General features: G+C 40.4%; 1 long non-coding RNA gene across 7 annotated transcripts in view; it reads right to left on the bottom strand.

The window, feature by feature from the left end:
• Positions 1–226: 226 nt before the first annotated feature.
• Positions 227–20,054, bottom strand: part of LOC144578513 (uncharacterized) — a 206,731-nt gene continuing 186,903 nt past the window's right edge. For all 7 annotated transcript variants that reach the window (XR_013524435.1, XR_013524426.1, XR_013524428.1 and 4 more), the window contains 3 exons: positions 15,004–15,720; positions 14,219–14,436; positions 227–905 (listed from right to left, as the gene is read on the bottom strand). This is a non-coding gene — a long non-coding RNA (uncharacterized LOC144578513). The remainder of the gene's footprint in view (positions 906–14,218; positions 14,437–15,003; positions 15,721–20,054) is intronic.

Raw genomic sequence — 20,054 nt, 5'->3', positions numbered from 1 at the left:
TGCCTTGTGCCAGCCAGTCCCCTTTCCCATCCTGCACACTGAACAGGGCAGCTGCTATTGGTAACATCTTATGTTTTTGGTATAGCTGAGAGACATCTACATGCAGCCCTCTATTTCCACTATAGATAAAGCATCAACAATGGAATCTGTGGTTAACAAATACCTGTAGACGACATGAATAGATTACAAGCAGGGGCATGCAACATTTATAATTTAATTGCACAGTTGAATTTAAAAATATTTTTAATGGTCAACCTGAAAGAGCTCACAGAGATTATGTATTATAAAGCATACAACAAATACCTTTCTTAACTAAGACTTTGCGTTTGTTCAGCACTTTATATGCTATGAAGGGCTTTTATTTACCTTTACACCAATGGGCCTTTATGTTGCTCTTGTGAACTAAGCAAGGCATGTGTTATTATCCTCATCTATAAGATGAGGCACTGAGAACTTGGGTCAGACCCCTGCCGATGCACCATTATGGAGTCCAACAAGCATTTGCTGGTCCCCTCTTCTGTGCAGGGCACTGTACAGAGGAGGGAAAGGGGCTTGGAGAAAGTGAGACGTGGCCCAGCCCTTGGGAGACTGAGGAAGAGCAGGCCCAAGAGGTCCCAAGCTCCTCCTACCACGTCAGGCTCCTGATCACAGTGGTTGGTCAGGAAGCTTTCACTTCCCCATGATAGAAGTGCAGTTCCAATAAGCTAAGCAAAGTAGAAACTTCATGGGCTTTTATGTCCTTTGAAATTGAGAAATGGAGTCGGTTTCAGGTATAGCTGGACATAGGAACTCCAGGGTGATCACTGGGATTCTTTTTTCTCATTTCCATCTCTTGACTCTGCCTTTCTCTTCCTGTGTCAGGCTTGCTGATGGCCACCTTCTCTGGCCCCTGGTGAAGCACCTTGCTGTCAGAGAAAAGGAAAACAATATAAAGAGAAAGGCAGAGACAAGAGATGGAAATGTGAAAAAAGAATCCAAGAGATCACCCTTGAGCTCCTATGTCCTATATCCCGAGTCAGCGTTAGGGCCATCCTCATGACCCAGAAAGCACGTGCCTGTGGCAATCACTAGTCACACTTCTTTTGGTACGTGTCTGATGTTCCAGGTGGTCTGTGAGGCAGGGACCTTGTCTTGCCTAGCTGTGAGTCCACACAGCTAGGGCCTGACCTAGGAGGGATGCCCTAGGAAATGACAAGTGGGTGGGAAGATGCTCCATGCATTGATCTGACCACACTGCTGGAAACTGCAGCTGTATTACCTTAGAAAAATAGCAGTCAGCTGTTTAGGAACATCACCTGATAAGGCCATTAGAGATGGTCTAAGCCAATGGTGTGAAATATATTATTTAGCGGCTGTATTAAATATATTAGTTAGCCATTAGTGTAAAACCAGAACAAAAAACTAAAATGAAAAGACAAACTCTAAATCTCGGTGATTTAAACAGAAAGCATTTACTTAGTTCATGAATGTGTAGGTTGCCTGAGCTGTTCTTATCTGGGCCGGATTTACTCATGTGTAAATCTGCGGTCAGTTGCCTGTCTGTTTCTGTGGGAGGACTGTCGGCTGAGTCTTTCACATGTGCAGGAGCTCAGCTGGGATGGCTGGAGTGGGGCATCACTGTTGTGGTCTTTCATCTTCTTCTAGCAGGTTAGCCCGGACTTCCTCATGTAGCAGCTGGCTTTCATAAGCACTTAGAGAACAAGCCCCAGTGTGCAGGCACTTTTAGTCTCTGTGTCATGTTTACAAATGTCCTCTTGTTCAAGCGAGTCACATGCCAATTCAGACGAGACTGGGTATGTGTAGGGTGGTATGGAGATAGACACATGGCCAGTTAAGAGTCAGTGTGAAAGGGAAAAAAATCTGTAGCCATTTCAGAATTCACTACATGTGAGGGTTGGAAGAAAACCTGGGTGGATTATTCTATAATCTAGGATTAGGAAAAACTTTCCTAACTATAATATAAAATCCTAATGTAATAAGAAAATATTGATAAATGTCAACATGGAAATTTTTCTTTTGCTGTTTATATCACAAAGAATTACTATTCCTTCCTATGCAGACATGAAAAGGAACAAGACCATGACCTTTGCAGGGACATGGATGGAGCTGGAAGCTGTTTTCCTTAGTAAACTAACACAGGAACAGAAAACCAAACACTGCATGTTCTCACTTAGAAGTGGGAGTTGAATGATGAAAACACATGAACACATGGGGGAAACACACTGGGGCCCATCAGGGGTGGGGAAGGGTGTGAAGGGAGAGCATCAGGAAGAACAGCTAATGGATACTAGGCTTCATACCTAGGTGATGGGTTGATCTGTGCAGCAAACCACCATGGCACATGTTTATTTATGTAATAAACCTGCACATCCTGTACGTGTACCCCTGAACTTAAAATAAAAGTTGAAGATAAAAAAATAAAAACAATCCTACTAGCAGCAAATAAAAAAAAATAAGTAATAAAATCCATTTAAAGTAAAAAAAGAAAAGAAAAAATATTCAATGCTAAAGCAAACCCTAAGAAGAAATGTCCACACTTGCACACCCAGAGATGCTCAGAAAAAAGAATTAGTATTACTAATATAGAAACACAACCTGAAAACAGAGAAGAGAAAGACCAACATCATAGAATAGAAAACTGGGCAAGAGATATAAACAGAGAATTAACAGGGAAAAAATTCACACCACCATATAAAAAGAAGCTTAACTCCACTCATTAGAGAAATGCAAATTAAAGCTTCGCTGAAATAGCCCTCTCCCAGTAATGGCTGATTTGTAAGCTACTGCTGGATTGAACCCTCTGTAGATAACAACAATAAAATGTGGACAGTATTACCCAAAGCAGCTGCTGGATGATTCTGCAGAGTCTATTGTGGAGTTCATGCTTAGAGGAAGGGAATTATATTGGTGTGAGTTTCCTGTTTTTTTCGCTCGGTTCCTGGAGGCATGTACAGCGTTGTGTACACATGGAATAGTGGGGGTTTTGGTGGAAAAACTGTAGTTTTTCTGGTCTGGAGAACACTGAGCAGGGTGTCTAGCCATTGGAGAGAGAGGAGGGGAATCTTGCAAGAAAGCGCTAAAGAGAGTATCCTCAAGCTCTGTCTTTCTGCAGCTCTGACTATCCCCTGAAACATGCAAGCACAGAGCAGACTCAAAGCTTCCCAGCTGAGGACAAAAAAATATGTGATGTGATTGGAGCTGCAGCCCAGTAAATAAAGTTAAAGTTTGTATCCAACCAAGTCAATTAACTGCTAAAACAAAAGAAACATTACTCATTGATCAAGTGTAAAGGAATCCATACTCTCCACAATCACACTAATGGCTAAGATATAAACACTTAAAAGGTCTACAGTATGATTCAAAATTACCTGACATACAATGAATGAGAAAAATGGGGGAAAATAGGGCTCATTCTCAAGAGAAAAGGTAATCAAGTGAGACCAACCTAAGATGATCTATGTGTTGGAATTAGTAGACAAACATATTAATGCAGCTATTATAAATATATCAATGACATAAAAGTATATATGCTCTCAGTGAATAAAATGTTGGAAATCTCAGTAAAGAAACAGAAATTACCAAAAATTATAGAACTGGAAAGAATACAGTATGTCAAAGAAAGCTCACTCTACAGATTTAACAGCAAAAAGAACAGAGAAAAGAGTCAGTAAACTTGAAAATAAATCAATAAAAATTGTATGGGCTAAAAAAATAAAGAAAAAGAGATTTTTAAAAAAAGAACAGAACTTCAGAGACTTGTTAGACAATAACTAACAGAATGACATATGTGTAATAGGAGTTCAAGAAGAAAAGAGAATAGGGTAAAATATATATTTGAAAAAATTTCCTAAACTTGATGAAAGACATAGATTTGTAGATTCAACTTGCTTAATGAATCCAAAGCTGGATAAGTACAAATGAGGCCATGCCTATGTACACATTACAGTCAAACTGTTGAAAGCCAAACAGCTAACCTAGAAAGCAGAAAATGAGAAAAATGACACACTATGTAGAAAGGTGATTCAATTACAGCAAGCTTCTCACCGTACATGATGGAGGCAAGAATAAAATGGAGCATCTTCAAAGGAATGAATTTTTTAAAAGTCAAATTAAAAATTTTTTAATTTTTTATAAGTCATTTTATTCTACATCCAATACAAATGTATTTGTGGAGTAGAGGTGAAATAAAGACATTTTCATATATAAGAAAACTAACTTACTTCATCACTAGAAAACTTCAACTACAATAAATGCTACCTCAGATCTTCAGAAAGGTGTAAAAAGCATTGGGAATGATGAATATTTCAGTAAATATTAAAACCTACTATTTTCCTTCCCCAAGGCTTTAATTTCTTTATAATACATATGATTGTTGAAAGTGAAAATGGTAACACTGTCTATAACATGTAGATAATATATATATGTGTGTTTATATTTACACATACATGAGTGTATTATATATTAGCTACAGCATAAAAGTCAGGGTAAGTTAACTGTATAACCAGTTTTCTGTAATTTAATGTGAAGTGGAGTCACATTAACTGTAATTAGGCTATAAAACATTAAGAATCTAGGTTGTAATCTTGAGAGAAATCACCAATATAAAAATATGAAATAATATGCCTAAAAAGCCAATAAAAATGTAAATGGAATTCTATAAAATCTTCAAATAATCTTCGTTAACAAACACAGAAAGAAGAAACAGAGGAGCTAGAAAAGGTGAACATTTACAAAATAAATAATACAATAGCACAAACCTAATCACATTAATCACATTACATATTAATGGAATACCAGTTAAAAGACAAAGTTTATCAGAATGAATAAAAAAGCAAGATTCAACTATATAATGTCTACAAAGATGCACTTTATGACACAGATAATTTGAATGTAAATAAATGGAAAAGATATAGCATGCAGACAGTAAACATAAGACTGAAGTGAATCTATTGATATCAGATGAAATAGATTTCCACGCAAAAGGAGAATTATCAGTGATAAATCAACTTTCATAGTAAAAACGAGTCAACTCGTTGGAAGACAAAACAATGGCAAACATGTAAGTATCCAATAACAGATGTTTAAAATGCATGAAGAGAAAAGGAGAATTAGAGAGATGAATAGACGACTCCACAATCATAGCCGAAGATTTTAACCCCCCTTTAACAGCAATTGATAGAAGAATAGTGAAAAAATCAGTAAAAGCAGAGAAAATATGAACAACACAATCAGTCTTTCTGACATAATTGAAATTAACAGAACACTATATCCTACCAAGTAACATACCATATAATTCAGCAATTCCATTTCTAGGTATTTAGTTAAGAGAAATAAAAACACAGGTTCTATCAAAGACTAGAATGTTTACAGTGGCATTATTTGGTGGTAAAAATATGAAAGTTGCATGTCTAAAGTACTTCATTGCAGCTATATTTATAATATTAAAAGAGCAGGAAGCATCCATCAGTAGGACTGGTCGAACGAACTGTGAAACATTTAAATAGTGGAGTACTTATGCAAGCACATAAAGGAAATAAAAATATTTCTACATACACATATATTATACATATATTTAAAGAACAATGGAGAATAAACTGAAATCTTAGAAAAAACCAATACCACAGGGTTCTTTGGAGAAATAGTTGATTCCAAGTCTGTACCAGGAAACGAAGAGAAAAATCTGAAGCTTTTTGTTGTGCTAGATAGCAAGGACACATCAAAGCTAACTGAAGTTGTGCCAAAAAAATTTAGAAGCCTCTTTTCTGATCAAAGATGAGGCAATTTGAGTATTAATTTAAGAATAATAACTACATGTGTTCAAAATGTAACATATATGTTTAAATCTACAAGTGGCTTATAATTAAAAAAACCAGCACTCATTACCTTTGAAGGGTGCTAGGTAATTTAATTACGTTCTTTTTTTAGTGATGCAACATTAAATCACCTAGCACCACCTTGAAAGGGTGCTTGGTAATTTAATGCTGCATCATTAAATAATGGAAGATAACCAAACATTTTTTCCTGCCCTTCTTATCCTATACTTAGGGTAACCAAATCGTTGACAAAGATAAGCCTTTTCTTTATAGTTCCTCTTTATTCATTATTTTATTATAAATTGAAAAGAATAATAAAATTAGAATACCATCATTTTGTAAATTCTGATGACAAAATGGATGTAGGCAAGCTCATTAGTTGCTATTAGCACAGCAGAAAGAGAAGACATTCTATGTCTCCCGAGAGAACACACTCCCACCTTTATTTGATTAAACTTCCTATCTAATGATTAATTTACAGAATACGCAGGAGACAGAAGGACATGTTAAATGACACCAAGGGGATGTAATCTGAAAAATGCAGACTGGAAAACTCTACAGGATCAATGACTTGGTTTCTTCAACAAATAACTTGCAAGAATATAAAAATGGAAAGAGTGGGAACCCATAGATTAAAAAGAAACATAGAAGAAATATCAATTAATTGCAATCTTATTTTGATTTAGGTTTAAGCAAATAAACTGTTAAAAAATAGGATTTATGAGACAATTGGGGGAAATGAAAATATTGATTGGAAACTTAATAAATTAAGTAATAAATTATTAATATTTTAGATGTATGATGGTATCATTTTATCTTTTTTATAATTTTAGAATTAGGGCACAATATAATTTTTAAAAAGATCTGTATCTTTTAGAAGTACATACAGAAACATTTACAAATTTATTGTTATGCTAAGATTTACTTCAAAATAAGTCTGGGTGGAGGGAGGAGAAGGGAGGGTAGAGATGGTCCTGGTTTATTGCTCATAAATTGAATCCGGATAATGGGTACCTAGAGTGCATGCTACTCCTTTCTCCTTTTTTGTATGTTTAAACTTTTCCATAATAAAAAGTTGTGTGTGTGCTTACACATGTGTGTTTAAATAGAGCGAGTGGGCCTGGTGTGGTGGCTCATGCCTATAATCCCAGCATTTTGAGGGGCCAAGGTGGGTGGGTCATCTGAGCTCAGGAGTTCAGCTTGGGCAGCATGGTGAATCCCCATCTCTACTAACAATACAATTAGCTGGGCGCAGTGGCTCACACCTATAATTTCAAGCACTTTGGGAGGCCAAGGTGGTGGCTCACTTGAGCTCAGGGGTTCCAGACCAGCCTGGGTAACATGGTGAAACTCCATCTCTACTAAAAATACAAAACATTAGCCCGGAGTGGTGGTGCATACCTGTAATCATGGCTATTTGGGAGGCGGAGGCACAAGAATCATTTGAGCCCAGGAGGCGGAGGTTGCAGTGAGCCGAGATTGCACCACTGTACTTCAGCCTGGGCAATAGACTGAGACTATCTCAAAGCAAACAAACAATCAATCAAACAAGCAAAAAAACAAACAAACGAGAAAATAGAGTAAGTGAAGTCAAGTTCCAGTCAGGAAAGACCAGGTACCAAGACTTTGAAGCACAGAAAAGTTTCATGCATTTGAAGCTGTGAAGGAAGTCAAGAGGAATGGCAGCTTGGTGAGGAGACATCACAAGATACCAAATGGGGTGAAGCAGGAGATAGAGGCCAGGTCATGTGGGCCTTGTGCCTGGAGAATGGAGTCTGGGTTTTATTTTAAGAGCCATATGCATCCACTGGAGGGTTTTAAGGATGGTTATCAACATGATGTGGCATAGATAGATAGATAGCAGATAGATACACAGAAAGATAAAAATATACACACACATACATACTATACATGTATATGTTTAATCTTTTAAAAGTTTTTAAAATTTTACTTAAAGTTCTAGTTCTAGGATACATGTGCAGAACATACAGGTTTGTTACATAGGTAGTTTGCTGCACCTATCAACCAGTCATCTATGTTTTAAGCCCCGCATGCATTAGGTATTTGTCCTAATGCTCTCCCTCCCCTTGTCCCCCACCCCCAAGAGGCCCCAGTATGTGTTGTTCCCCTCTCTGTATCCATGTGTTCTCATTGTTCAACTCCCACTTGTGAGTGAGAACATGCGGTGTCTGGTTTTCTGTTCCTGTGTTAGTTTGCTGAGAATGATGGCTTCCAGCTTCATCCATGTTCCTGCAAAGGATATGAACTCATTCTTTTTTATGGCTGCTTATATTTTATGTAATAATAAAATTGTCTATGGTCCTTGAGCACCTACTGGGTGCCAATTGCCATGCCAGGTGCTCTGTATCCATTGTGCCTAATCTTCATATCATCCTCAACCCCAAAGCGGGTATCAGTGCCCTCATTTTTACAGAGGGGGATGCTGAGACCTAGAGAAATTCAGCTGCTTGCCTGAGATTACCCAGCCAGTAAGTGGGGGGTAGATGGGAATTGTACCAAGGATTGTAGTTACAGAGGACAAGTTTTTCCTGAAAAGAATGGCATTCGGGAACCAAAAGAGCGTCTCGACTGTTCTGTATATAGGCAGCTCACTTTCCTAAAAATTTGAGCCAATTAAAAACAGTTAGTCCAGGAGAAGCAGTGATAGTAAACACCAGGTCGACTGTGTTCTTTTAGAGACATTCTGCTGCCTGTCACTCCTCCTTGAGAGAAGTCATTGCCAATATCTGGGCCAAGTACCTGTGCCGTTCAGCTTGCTTTGATTCATATTTTCCTAAGAGAAGGAATAGCCAAACTCTCTATTAGGCAACAGGATGCTGCATCAGAGGAATATGAGACTGAAGTTAAGAAATAGTAATATATAAAAATACTATCATTGCAGCCACCACTCTAACCACCATCCCAGCACCATCATCACCATAATCGCCACCACCACACCACCACCCCACCACCCCTACTATGTGTTAAGAACTCTGCAGACTGAAGAATGCCTTGCATTTGTTAGCTTACATGTGTTGTATACTTCCTATCACTTGATCTTTACTGGAGGTGCTTCATACAATTTGACAACACCCAGGGAGCTGGGAGAGATGGCAGGTAGGAGAGCTGGGTGACTATGGTTTCGGTCTGCACTGCATGTTTGTCCCATTTCCCATCTTCTCTGATTGCTTTGGGAGATACCAGTAGATCAGAAGAGGAATGACTGTGGGTCCTCCAATGTGAGAAGAAGAGGCCTGCTGTGTACCAGGGCAGGAAAGAGCAGCTAACCAGGGCAGAGAGACCATAGCTGCCTTCTCACCATATGTATCTCAGTATGGGCCAGGAGCTTAAAGAATGGATACTTTTGTTCCTCCAAGGCACTGTGTACCTGGCTGACCATTAGCAAGACCTCTGATGTTTCCTCTTTGGTCCCCCATTTGATTTAGGACATGATGATGTGGCTCCATAAAGATGCCAACCACAAACCCACTGAAATGCTCATGATGATGGCAAAGGACACTGAAGGGGTCTCTATAGTATCTCAACATAGTTCAGGCCTGGATATAACAAGCCTGGTGGAGCCAGGCTTCCAGAAGGATCTCAAGCAAGGAAGGTTTTATCTGAACATTAGTAGAAAATGAGTGCCAGGTGCCTCATTGCTGAAAGACCCAAGATGTACCACTTACCAGCCATTCCTGCCCTCACGCCTCTGAACGTTACAATGGGGAATGTCTCAGACTCCACAGAGAGCCTCTGCACTACTTGTTTGGAAAGCCATCTTTCTTTGAGGAAAACTTGTAGAAAGGAGATTTTTTTTTTTCTCATACCATCTGCTGGTGTGGGTGGACAGAAGACTGTCTTTATTTGGTGTCATACATGTATGGATATGTAAGCACAGCTGACATATGAATGAGGACTGTGTGAGACTCTGCTGTGAATGCCCAGAGGCCAGGAAAATTTCCAGAAGGAAAAAAAAATACATGTCTATTACTACAGTTATGTGCATTTAATATCATGGGCAAATATAGACACCTGGAGACTATCAAGCCAAAATTAAAAACTCATTGAGGAGAGAGATCCAAGATGGCTGATTACTAGCAGCTCAGGATTGTAGCTCCCAGTGAAAGCGCAGAGAATGAGAGGATGCCACACTTCAGACAAATTTTTGTTGCTCACGGACCAGAAGATTCCCAGTGGAGGAGCCCCACAGGTCACCAGCGCAACTCTTGCGGCCGGTGCGGCGGTTTGGTCAGCACCCCAGCACGGTGGTTCTTGGTGCAGAGTAAACAGGACTGGGTCCCCTTTGGGTTGACGTTTGGAGCTCTGGGAAGGCAGAGTCACCAATTAAGCTGACTGAAAAAGGGACTCAAGAAGGAAGCCAGACCGGAGATTCCCAGGCAGAAAAGCACCAGGAATCTTAACGCCGCTGTTTTAGCCAGCGCAGTGGGTTGCTCAGATTCCAGTGCTGGAAATCAACAAGTTGGATGTCCACTCAGAGACCTAATTTGAAAGTCAGTAATTACAAAGATGACAGATGGATAAACTTACAATGATGGGAAGAAACCAGCATAAAAAGGATGAGAATACCCAAAATCAGAATGCTTCTCCCTCTACAGGGGATCACAGTTCCTCATCAACAAGGGAACAAGGCCCGATGGAGAACGAGTGTGTTCCAGGAACAGAATTAGGCTTCAGAAGGTGGATAATAAGAAACTTCTGTGAGTTAAAAGAACATGTTCTAGCCCATTGTAAATAAACTAAGAATCTTGAAAAAAGGTTTGACGAAATCCTAACGAGAATAGACAATCTAGAGAGGAATATAAGTGAATTAATGGAACTGAAGAATACAATACAAGAACTGCATGAAGTATGCACAGGTTTTAGCAGTCGAATTGATTAAGCAGAAGAAAGGATATCAGAGGTCGAAGACCAACTTAATGAAATGAAACAAGAAGACAAGATTAGAGAAGAAAGAGTAAAAAGGAATGAGCAGTCTCCAAGAAATATGGGACTATGTGAAAAGACCTAATTTATGTTTGACAGGTGTACCTGAACGTCATGAAGAGAATGAATCCAAGCTGGAAAATATTCTTCAGAATATTTTTCAGGAAAACTTTCCTAACCTAGTAAGGCAGGACAATACTCAACTTCAGGTAATACAGAGAACACCACAAAGATATTCCTCAAGTAGAGCAACCCCAAGACACATAGTCGTTAGATTCACCAGGGTTGAAATAAAGGAGAAAATTCTAAGGGCAGCTAAAGAGAAAGGTCAGGTTACCCATAAAGGGAAGCCTATTAGACTCACAGCAGATCTCTCAGCTGAAACCCTACAAATAGAAGAGAGTGGGGGTCAATATTCAATATCCTCAAAGAAAATAATTTTCAATCCAGAATTTCATATCCAGCCAAATTAAGCTTCATAAATGAAGAAAAAATAAAAATTTTCACAAACAAGCAAGCACTCAGAGATTTCGTCACCACCAGGCCTGTTTTACAAGAGCTTCTGAAAGAAGCACTATACACAGAAAGGAAAAACCAGTATCAGTCATCCCAAAAATTTACCAAAAGGAAAAGAGTATCTCCATAATGAAGAATCTATATCAACTAATGGGCAAAATAGCCAGCTAGCATTAAATGACAGTATTAAACTCACAAATATCAATATAAATCCTAAACTTAAATGGATTAAATGCCCCAATCATAGACACAAACAGGCAAATTCAATAAAATGTCAAAACCCATTGGTTCGCTGTATTCAGATCCATCTAATAAGCAAGGACACACAAAGACTCAAAACAAAGGGTTGGTGGAAGACTTACCAATCAAATGGAGAGTGAAAAAAAAAATAGGAGTTGTAACTTTCGTCTCTGACAAAATAGACTTTAATAGTAACAAAGACTAAAAGAAACAAAGAAGGACACTACATATGGTAAAGAGACCAATGTAACAACAGGAGTCAATGATCATAAATATATATGCATCCAATATAGGAACACCCAGATACATAAGACAAGTTCTTAATGACTTATAAAGAGACTTGGACTCCCGCACAATAACAGCGCAAGACTTTGATACCACATTGTTAATATTCGACGAATCAATGAGATAGAAAATTAACAGGGACATCTATGATTTGAACTCAGACCTGGAACAAGTAAACTCAGTGAATATTTATGTAATTCTTCACCCCAGGTCCACAGAACATATATTTTCTCAGTATCACATTGCACCTATTTTGAAAGTGACCACATAATTGGAAGTAAATCACTCTTCAGCATTCGTATAGCATTTCACAGACTTAAATGAAATATTGGTTGGCTGTTTGTTATTTTCTTCCCTTATTCCTTCCTGTCTCCACTGTTAAGCACAATTATCGGCATAAAAGAGGTTTTTAATGCCTATTTTTACATTGCATTCCAGCCTGGGCAATAGAGCAAGACTCTTGTTCTCTCTCCTCCTTTCTCTTTCTTTCTTTCAAAAAAAAAACTCATTGAAAGGAAAGGATAGTATTTGCCCATAAATCTGCAACAACAGACTCTCTCTGGGCATAACATTAAATGTTTGCTTTCTTTTTGGTGTCTCATTAGGAAGGAAATTTATTGCCCAACTCCTGAACTATGTCAATTGAAAAAAAAATTGTGTGAATATTTCCAGGAATCACATGCTTGCTTTTATATTAGCTTTATGCCACTGAACAGGAAAAAGCTTGGTCTTCCCAACGATGAAATGACACTAATCATGTACTCAGTTGGAAGAGATAGCGGTTTCCCATAAATGGATCATAGCCATGGCTCCCTTTGATAAGTTAGGGTGATGTCACTCCCTCCATCCCATGCCAGCGCACAAGCCACTTCCCCTGCCTCCCTGACCTGGCCTCTTCTTCCCCTATCTAAAAGGAGAGGCTTCAGAGAAACCAGATTCTCATAGTGGGGTGTGCTCCCCAGCTGTGCTTGATTGCCTGCCGCAGTGAGAATAGTTTGCGAACAACCAGGAAGGAAAAGAAAAACGTTAAACAAAAATCAAGGAATTGCACACGGTGCCTGTTAAAAATAATCACTATGCAGGAGATGAACGGCTGAGCTTACACATGTGAACTTGTCTCTGCGACGGCCCTGGCATCCAGACGGGTGGGAATGGCTTCTTCCCTGTTCCTATTGCCTCACTCAGACCACGCCCTGCAGCAAGGGCTTCACAGAGCCACTGAAAGGGGAAGAGGAGGGGAGCAAGGAGAAATGAGGGTTGACCTAGCCCCGATCCCCACCTTCTCTGTGGACTTTTCAAACAAGAGGCTGCCTGGAGCATGGGGTGGAAACTCGCATCAAAAAAGCAAGAAGGAATTTATTTAAGTTGCTGCAAACGCATTGGAAAACCGGGGGAACATGGAAGGTGGGCTTCTGTAACACCAAAACCAAGTCTCTACTCACAGTTGGAAATGAGATTGGTTGAGTTTATTTTATGGCCCAATGTATGGCTCCCCTTCCCAGTTTTATTGTGTTAAAGACACTGCTATGCAAGCTTCACTGAGCTTGGTAAGAACAGTCGTGAATTTTTTTCTCAGGAAAAAAATTAAAGAACAGAATGGAGATAGAAAAAGGGAATAATTAGTTCTAAAATGAAAAAATAAAGTGAGATATAAAGCTGCAAATTCATTTACTTTTTGGTAAAAAAAAATTAGAGGTGGAGAGAGAGAGAGAGAGAGAGAGAGAGAGAGAGAGAGACCAATACTTCTTGAGACTAGAATGGAGAACACTCTCCTCAAATGACCTAGAGAATGGGAGATGAATAACTAAACATAGAGCCTAGTTTCCCTTCCTGGCTCTCTGATTTATGATTTGAGTCTTTAATTAAGGTATCCTTGGATAAATGCCCCTTTTCCGCAAAAATCATTTGCCTCTGTTAATATACTGTTAATACTGACTTTCATTTGTTCAACTAATATTTGAGTATCTACTTGGCTAAAGACCCAGAGAGGCACGAAAAAAGGAGTCACTCACAAATAACGAATATTTGAATAAAGAGCTGTATGATACCATTCTGCAATATAGCATGAAACTATACATGTGTGTGTGTATATGTGTTCATGAATGTGCTTTTTAATTTTTTAACAACATGCACTAGTTTTTTTTTAATGCATCAGAGCCCCAAAAGGCTCATAATGTAACTACCCAGATAACCGTGAAGACGTTTCCAAGCAATAAAAGTTACATATGCACATGATTGGAGAGTACTGAAAGGAGTGCTTTTAAACCTTAAATATACATCCTGAAACCCAAATTTGGAGTTGTGGCAAAAACTCAGAAGTTGTTTCAATTTTTAAAACTTTAATGTATACTAATTTCCCAGGGCTACCGTAACAAAGCACAAGCCAGGTGGCTCAAGATGGTAGAAATTTACTCTCTCACCGTTCTGGAGGCTGGAAGTCAGAAATCAAGATGTTGGTAGAACCCTGAATCCCTCAGCCTCTGTGGGTGCTGGAAATCCTGCAGATGTATCACTCCAATCTTTGCCTCCGCCATCACGTGTTGGTGTTATTCCCTTGTCTCTTCTTGTCAGGACACCATACAAGTCATATTGGAAGAACGGTCTCCTCTGCTCCAGTATGACCTCATCTTAATTACATCTGCAAAGATTCCATTTCCAAATAAGGTTACATTCACAGCTACCAGTTGTTAGGACATGAATATATTTTTTGGTAAGGGACACAATTTGACTCACAACACCTAGTTGAGACTCAGTTTTTCTCCCAGGATTCATTAGAATTGCTTAACTTTTTATTATTTCACGATAGCTGGCTAAAGCAAGAGAAACCAAGGTGTTTCCTTGTGGCTATCCCCCTGCTTGTCCAGGTCTGTGCAATAATCAAATTTTGGGGCATCTTTAAAAGCACTCTCACCAGCCATGCCCTTCCCATCTTCTGAATGAAACCCAAGAAGAAAGATCTCGGGAATGAAGACTGCAAACAGGGCTCTTTGCTATGCGGGGGCAGATGCCAGTGCCTGAACTGTGATCTTTCTTGCAAAATCCTGTTTGGTTCAATGCACTTGCACTTGCTGCTACTTCCTGGATGAGGAAGCTCCTGTAGTTTTCATCAAGAAAGAAGTTTTCCACAGTATTGGTAGAACATTTTCCCATATGAATCTGGGTTGGAGAAAGCAGAAAGACTATTGGTTTGAACTATGAAATATACCTTGAAACCATCCACTTCTCTCCATTTCACTGGCCCAAACCACCATCAGCTAGCTTCTTCCTTCTTCATGCAGCAGACAGATAGATCTCTTCACAGCCTCAGTCAAATCATGTCTCTTTTTCGTTTCAATGCTCTAGGATTTTCCCTTTTTCCTTTGGCCTTTAGAATGAAACTGATAAGGCATGGGCTACATGCCTCTTTTCTATGTGGGCCAGACATCTTGGAATTGAGTCAGTATTCTTGGCCTGGCTTGGATTATACGCTCGTTCCTAAGTCTGTCTCCATAGCCAGGGGAACAGCGCTCTCATCAGCCAGATTCCTAGAGTAGAGAAAGATCACAACTAGATCATGTGCACTGACATGAGGGAGTGCTGGAAATTCGAGGATAATCAGTGAGTTATTACTAGAAGACAGGATGCCTAGTAGGCTATTAAGATAGGTGTCTGGCTGGGGTGGTGGCCAACACTTTGGAAGGCCAAGGTGAGAGAATAGCTTGAGGCCAGGAGTGTGAGACCATTCGGGCAACATAGGGAGACCCTGGCTCTACAAAATAAAAATGACACTTCCGTATTACATATTAACAAATTTTAAAAACTTAGCTGGGCATGTTGGGACATGCCTGTAGTCCCAGATTCTTGGTTGGTGGAGGCAGGAGGGTTGTTTTAGCCCAGGAGTTTGAGGGTCTAGTCAGCGATGATCACATCACTGTACTCCAGCCTGGAAAACAGAGCAAGACTGTCTCTGAAAACCAACTAACCAAACACAAAATAGGTGCCCACTCCCACTGCAAAGGACCATGATGCATTGCATCTGCTACTGTAATGTGCTCTGGCAGCAATCTGGTAGGACTGGGATGAATGTAGGAGCCACATGTTTATTGGGTGGTGGCTGGACATAAAAGTTGGAAATTTGAGGAAAATTTTTATTTAGCAGTAAACCACAAGGAAGACTAGGAATGAGGAGGAGAAGAAAACACCATTCAAGACCCAGGGAAGTGATGTAATCCCCATTCCCTAGAGCTCCTGCAGTCAGAGTTCTAGAAAGGTCAGTCATCTGTTGTTGTCCATCCTTGGTAGGCCCACTGAGAGGGGATGCCAGGGCTGCAGTGCAGACTCCAGGCGGGTAGGAACTTCCTGGCTTTCTTTACACTTGGCTCATTGCATTCATTTTTTGCATGGGGGTGTGAGAGAGGGTCAGATTGTTTTTTGGGTGGGAGAAAGGACTTGGGCACTCAGGAGGGTGACTGCCAACCTTACAGGACATGAGGCACATCGATCTGTCTGTGCCTTAGAGGGTGCTGTAGTGGCAGGCAGGGCCTCATCGCATGGAGGGACAGAGCCGCCATCCTGGTTGACTAGGATGCTTCACTGATGCAGCAGCTCACTCAGAGCCCTGCATTTTCCTTCTGTGCCTCTGATTTTCAGTTCCAGAATTTTTTCATCACTACCAAAGTTTACACTCACAAGGTCAAAGGCTGAGTAAATATTTTGCTAGGCAAATTTGTGTCTTATTGAAACTGAATACACCTGTGATAATGCTTTTGAGTAAGCAATAAGACAGTGTACACAGAGCATCTTGTAAAAATTTAGCTGGGAAGGGGGGCTTCTTGCTCCACTCCAAAGGAAGCCATCGTCCCTTATACTCAGAAGTTAGATTTCAGGCAGCCCTGGCACTGACCCCAGCGTGCTTCACTGGTCATCCTCTGTGCCTCCTCCTGAAATGAGATAATGCATGTAGCCTGTGGAAGGAACTGCCTGGTGGCCATGCTCAGCACTGGATCACATCCAGAAAATACGCTGGCTTGGCACCCACAAAGCATTGAAAACACATCCAAATCTTTACCAAGGTCATTCTCAGCAAAATAGAGATATCTTGCACAGTTAATAGCAAAATTCCCCAAATATCTTTCCATTCTTATGAGCCTCTCTAAGACTCAGTTTTCTAACATGAAACATCTGAACGATACTTTTGTCCATTTGGCAGGGTTTTAGAAAACACCGACTATAATAATACCTGTAAAGTGTTCAGCACAGTCCTTAGCTTATATTAGGCCTCCATCTATCCAGTCCTGTGGCACCTCTCATATCCCATAAGGCTCCCTTGGGCCTTAGAATGAATCTTGCTTAGTTAATGACATAGCCTTTTTCATTGACAAGTACGACTTATATCAGAGCCCAGAGGAAAGCTGTTTTTAGACAACAAGTTAGGGAGGGGCAGGCTCAGGGGGACCTCTGATTGCCACTTTCCATTCAGAATACTTAGGACAATGCCTAAGATCCAAAGCTTTCAATGAAAGGGGCAGCATGGTTGAGAAAAGTCATAAATTCCCATGGAACATCCCAGGAAGTTTTCAGAACTACCATAATCATCATATTAATGATTGTGGCTCACTCAACACCCATTTCCTCCCCTTTCTCCTCACTTTCTTCTACTAGAAAGGCAGAGGAATGAAAAATTCACTTCCCTAGCTCTCTGCTAGGAATGGCCATTTGACATGGTGTCTTAATCTGTTTTTTTTTTGTTGTTGTTGTTGTGCTATTGCAACAGAATACCACAGACTGGCTAATTTATAAAGAATAGTTTATTTGCTAATGTTTCTACAGGCTGGAAAGCCCAAGAGCATGGCACCAGCGTCTGGCAAGAGCCATCCCATGGTGGAATGGTGGAAGACAGAAGCAAGTACAAAAGCCGGGGGTTGGGGGAGAGAGAGAGAGAGAGAGAGAGCGAGTGAGAGAGAGAGAGAGAGAGAGAGAGAGAGAGAGCGAGCGCACGGAGGAGAGAGAATGAGCATATACGAGGTGGCAGAATTTGCTTTTATAACAACTCCCTCTCACTTTAACTTGCCTGCTCTGTTACTGAGAATATTAATCCATTCATGAGGGCAGACCCCTCTTATTAAGCCCCACCCCCAACATTGTTGCATTAGGGATTACATTTCCAATACATTAACTTTTGGGAGACATATTCAAACCACAGCACATGGTCTGGCCAATCAGATGGAAGTGGACTGCACTGGGGATTTCTGGGAAGAATTTTATTCCCATCCTTCTTTCCCTTTCCTTCTTCTTCCCTTCCGAAATACAGGCATTGTATTAGTCAATTCTCACCCTGCTATAAAGAAATACCCTAGACTGGGTAATTTATAAAGAAAAAGAGGTTTAACTGGGTCATGGTTCTGTGGGCATGATAGAAAGCATGATGCCGGCATCAGCTTGGTTCTAGGCAGGTCTCAGGAAACTTACAACCATGGTGGAAGACAAAGGCAAGGGCAGCACTTCACATGGTTGGAGCAGAAGGAAGAGAGAGGGAGGAGGTGCTATACACTTTTAAAAAGCCAGATCTCATAAGAACCCACTCATTATCATGAGAACAGCACCAAGGGGAAAATCCACCCACATGATCCAATCACCTCCCACCAGGGACCACCTTCAACTTTGGGGATTACAACTTCACATGAAATTTGGGTGTAGACACAGATCCACATCATATCAGACATGATAGCTGGAGCTACAGTAGCCATTTTTGGGTCATGATGGAAAGTTCAGGAGAGTCAAAGAGACTTCAGTCCTGAAATTCTGGAACCTGTTGAACCAACACCAGCAGATGTCTACTAGACTTCTTGCTAAATGAGAAAAAAAGAGAAGGAAATACAGTTGACCCTTGAACAACATGAGTTTGAACTGCATAGGTCCACTTATACATGGATTTCTTTTTCAACCAAACGTGGCTAAAAAATACACAGTAATTCTCAGGATGTAAAACTTGCATATAAGAAGTACTGACTTTTTGTATATGTTGATTCCACAGGGCCAACTCTAGGAGCTACCTAGAGTTAGATGGCTCAAGCCTGTAATCCCAGCACTTTGGGAGACCAAGGCGGGTGGATCACGAGGTCAAGAGATCGAGACCATCCTGCTCAACATGGTGAAACCCTGTCTCTACTAAAAATATAAAAAATTAGCTGGGCATGGTGGTGTGTGCCTGTAATCTCAGCTACTTGGGAGACTGAGGCAGGAGAATTGCCTGAACCCAGGAGGTGGAGGTTGTGGTGAGCTGAGATAGCGCCATTGCACTCCACCCTGGGTAACGAGTGAAACTCTGTCTAAAAAAAAAAAAAGAACTACCTTGTAAGAGCTTAATTCATGTATTAGTTAGGATATAGGCTAGCTTCTGTAACAAAGTCACCCTAAAATTCAGTAGCTCAAACCAGATCATTCTCTCTTTTATGTAACAGTTCAGAGGTGAGAGGTACAGAGGATACAGGCTGCTCTGCTCCATGATGTCACCCAGAGCCCCAGAGTTCTTTTGGTTGGTGATCTACCATTTCTAGGATGGTTGCTCTCCATGACCTGTTCAGGGGTGGCTCAAAAAGAACCATGTTTACATTCCAGCCCCTAGGAAGGGGGAAAGAAGAACTGGAGGCTGAGTAGTGTCCTTTGTAAAGGGCATGACTCAGGGATTGCTGAAGTCACTACTGCTCCCAGGCCATTGGCCAGATCTTAGTCACAGCATCTTGCGTAGCTGCAAGGGAAGCTGGTAAATGTAGCTTCTAGCTGCATGACTGTGTGTGTGTGTGTGTGTGTGTGTGTGTATTAATAGCAGTTTTATTATTAAAAGGAAGAGGAGATCGTGGGGCCGTTAGCTATATTGATTGCATTTCTGTTTCCACCAAATGCATTCTCTGATAAAAACATTAGTTATAGGAGTAACATTATTAAATTTATTGAATACAGTCAATGTCCCTTTTATTCATTATTTCTTTTGTTTTTTTTTTGTTTTTTTTTAAGATGGAATCTTGCTCTGTCACCCAGGCTGGAGTGCAATAGAACAATCTTGGCTCACTGCAACCTCCACCTCCTGGGTTCAAGCAGTTTGCCTGTCTCAGTCTCCCGAGTAGCTCGAATTACAAGTGCATGCCCCCACACCTAGCTAATTTTTTGTATTTTAGTAGAGACAGGGTTTCACAGTGTTGCCCAGGATGGTCTTGAACTCCTGAACTCAGGCAATCCACCTGCCTCGGCCTCCCAAAGTGCTGGGATTACAAGCATGAG

This window comes from Callithrix jacchus, chromosome 12 (genome assembly GCF_049354715.1).
Source record: "Callithrix jacchus isolate 240 chromosome 12, calJac240_pri, whole genome shotgun sequence".
Taxonomy (NCBI): domain Eukaryota; kingdom Metazoa; phylum Chordata; class Mammalia; order Primates; family Cebidae; genus Callithrix; species Callithrix jacchus.
The sequence above is the reverse complement of the archived record's forward strand: the minus strand, read 5'-3'. Positions and strand labels throughout refer to the sequence as shown.